The sequence below is a fragment of the Sturnus vulgaris genome, chromosome 1 (assembly GCF_052056855.1).
Source record: "Sturnus vulgaris isolate bStuVul1 chromosome 1, bStuVul1.hap1, whole genome shotgun sequence".
Lineage (NCBI taxonomy): Eukaryota > Metazoa > Chordata > Aves > Passeriformes > Sturnidae > Sturnus > Sturnus vulgaris.
In genome coordinates, this window is record NC_142243.1 from 34,784,489 (window position 1) to 34,788,387 (window position 3,899).

Here is a 3,899-nt window from a genome sequence, read left to right on the forward strand (position 1 = left end):
CATTGTTTCTGTTCGTTGTATCTTTTCAGGTGGGATGGGTGTTGAGTGTTTTGGGGGAAGGGTATGTGTGATTTTTATCTTTTCATTGCTTGTGTTGCATTTAAATGCAGAGGTACTGTCTCTCTTTGGATCATAACTATGTCCGTGATGAATGTTTTTGACTGTTTCTCTTCTGCCTGTGCACCTCTTCTTCTCTTCACCTCATAAAAGTAACAGAGCAGAATTTGGCCTTTGCTGCTGTAGCTGAGGAGAGACCTGCTCATGCAGCAGAGCTGTTGGGTCACCAGCATGGCACCCAGGCAGGGTGCTGCTGCCTCTGGCTCTCCCATTCCCTGTGCCCACTCCCTACTATGGTGTAGGAGAATAGTGAGAGTTATTGTTACTCTGGTAGCAGCTAAAGGACAGCTAAACACCAGCTTATAATGCGGTGAGTTTGTCTCTCAATTTCAGTTGAAGCTCTTTCATGCAAATAATATGTTTGCATGACATAACTATTTATTAAATTAAATAAACATTTTAATCCAAGTATTACACAGCTCTTCACCACAGGTGCATGTGGCTGGTGGTCTGAGTGGCCCCAAGGTCTAGCCTTTGAAACAGGGTGTTGTGTTCCCTGACCAGCTCCCAGTACATGCTAAGGCTTCCCTGCCAGCTCCTGCTAGTGGACCACAGATTTGCTGACAGAGACTCAGCCCAGCTAATTTCAACAGTACTTTACACAAACATTTGAAGATTACATCCATCATCCTGGCTTATTAAGGTTAAGGAGGGTTTTTCTGTTTTAGGTTTTAGGGGTTTCTTGCATCAAATTCATGCAAAATTGTGATACTTGCTTTTCAGTTGAATAGAGCTAGCAGTTTGAAAAGCAAGTATCATTAAAATCCTTCCTAGACTGTCATTATGGGCAGAAACTTCATGAAACTGGACATGAAATGAGTAAAGTATAGGGGAAGCTAAAATTTGTAATGGAGCTATTAAATATGGGACCAATTAAAAATCTTGAATTTTGAAATTATTTAGAAGTGACTAAAAATTAAGAAAGATTTCCCTTTTTCCCATTTTGCTGATACAGATAAAAGCCTGTTCCTTAGCATTGCTGCTGTTAAAAATAATGAAAAAGTCCTTTTAGCTACTGATATGGTTAGGGACAAAATTTCTAGTTGTGTTGGTGACCAACCAGAAGGCTGTCTGTGACTCCAATTCAAGGCATAAGCAGGTCTCACTGTGTTGACCTAGGGCTTCAGATGGCTTTGTACAAAGAGCTGAGTTTAACTCACGTGCAGGAAGGGTGAAGACTGTGCTAGTGAGGGACTTAGTACGTTTTCATAAATACAGAAGGCAGTGTTGCCATACATAGAAGTAGGTGCTGGCTTTTGCTAGGCTAAAACCAGTGGTGTTAGTAAAATGAATGTATTGCAGACCTGCTGCCCTGCATTGCTCTATGATAGGAGCCTCTGCACACTGAATACTTGACCTTTCTAAAGAGCCTAGCATTGTGAGCTTTAAGAAAAGCATGTGATACTTGAAGAAAAGGCCAACATCAAACTTACTGTATAAAGATAGATACCAGATAGATAATTAGACATTCGTAGAGTCATAGAATATGCTGTGTTGGAAGAGACCCAGGGATCAGGATCATCAAGCCCAACTCCTGACCGTGCACAGGACATCCCAAAAATCCCACCATGTGCCTGAGAGCATTGTCCAAAAGCTACTTGAACTCAGATGGACTTAGTTCTGTGACCATTTCCCTGGGGAGTCTGTTCCAGTCACTCTCTGGGTGAAAAACTTTTACCTGTTTCCAACCTAACACAAAATCCAACCTAAACTTCCCCTGACTGAGCTTCATGTAATTTCCTTGAGTCCTGTCACTGGTCATGGGAGTGAAGAGATCAGTGTCTGTTCCTCATGAGGATGTTGAAGACCACAACAAGGTCTTCCTGCAGTCTCCTCCAGGCTGCACAAACCAAGTTACCTCCTCATAAGGCTTCCCCTCCAGACACTTCACCATCCTCGTGGCCCTCCTTTGGACACTCTCTACTAGTTTAATGTCTTTTTTATGTTTTGGCCCCCAAAGCTGCCCCCAGCACTGGAGGTGAGGCTGCCCCAGCTCAGAGCAGAGCAGGACAATCCCCTCCCTTGCCTGGCTATGATGCTGTACCTGATGATCCCCAGGACAGGGTTGGCCCTCCTGGCTGCCTGGGCACTGCTGATTCTCATTCAACTTGCCATCAACCAGGACCCCCTGAGCTCTCCATAGTGCTGCTCTCCAGCATCTCATTCCTGTCTGTGCACACAACCAGGACTGTCCTGTCCCAGGTGCAGAATCTGGCACTTGCACTTCCTAAACTTCATGCATCTCTAATTTGTCAGGGTCTCTCTGCAGGGCCTCCCTGCCCCCAAGGGAATGCCAGTTTAGCTCCTCCCAGTTTGGTATTACTGGCAAACTTACTTAGCATCCCTTCCAGCCCTGTGGCCAAATCATTTATGAAGATGTTGAAAAGCAGAGGGCCAAGGATGGAGCCATGTGGAGCTCCACTGGTGACAGGACACCAGCCTGATGAGTCACTACAACCCTGTGTGCCCAGCCCATGAGACAGTTGCTCACTCATCATGGAACATGGTTTTTGAGCTGTGAGCTGGACATCTTGTCCAGAAGGATACTGTGAGAGACTGTTGAAAGCTTTGCTGGAGTACAAAAAGATTACATCAGCTGGCTTTCCTAGATCAGCTAAGTGGATTAGCCTGCCATAGAAGGAATTCAGTTTTGACAAACAGGACTTCCCTCTCATGAAGCTGTCCTGGCTTTGACCAATGACTGCATTGTCTTTTGGGTGTTTTTCAATACCTCCTGGAATAATCCTTTCCATGATTTTACTTGGCACTGAAGTGAGACTGACAGACCTGTAATTTCCAGGGTTCTTCTTCCCCTTCTCGAAAATCAGGACAATGCTTGCCAGCTTCCATTCAGCTGGGACATCTCCAGATTCCCAAGAGACTTTGGGTTTAAATAGTGTGGCTTCTTGCTCTGTCGTCTTCTCCGAGTTTTACCCATCTGTAGTTCCTAGGTACTCAAGAGGGATCAGAAAGAATCAGGTTTTAGTTCTGTGGGTTGTCTTCAATTAAGTAGTGTATATATATGAGTACAAAGTCAAAAATTTTGACCAAAGCTCTATTTAATAATTTCACTACTCACAATGCTAAAAATGAAGCTGAGAGCCTTTGGGATTCAGTTTTTTGCTGCTTCTAAGCATGAAACCAAAGAAACCACCCTGTAGGAGAACAACGAACTTTCCACTCTGTATGGTTTCCTCAGGATTTTCAGCTGTTCTGTGGGAAACTTCAGTGTAACAGTTGTAGCACTGTACAGCTTCACTGTAGCTGAATGATTTGGAAAAATAATGGAGATCACATTTCCACAAAATATCAGCTAGGTTACAGGAAGACCAGGAAAGAGATCCCTCTCCTCTAGAAAAATTAACTCTCAGATTATAAAAAAAATGGAATTTTTTTTGCTCTAAGTTTTTCCAGTAGTAGTAGGAAAGCATGTTCAGTTCAGAGTATTTGTAGGAATTTTTGGAGTTTCTGTTTTGTTTTGGTTTGTTTTTAACTAGCAGGAGAACCACTAGTTTGTTGGGTGTGCATCAGATGCAAAATTGGTTTTAAAAAGTTAGGAGGCTTTATTTTGTAGGCAGACAACAACTTAATTGGGCCACTAGCTCCAGTTACTAACTTCTACCATTCTTCTGTCATCCAACAAGCAGGGAGAGCATTCCACATTACATATTCTCTAATCAGCATGGCATCCTGCCTCAGAGCAGGCTTTCTCATCTTGCTCTTCTGTGTAAAGTTGTTTTTTGTTTTTTTTGGAACTCTGGAATTGGTGCTTGAGAACATTT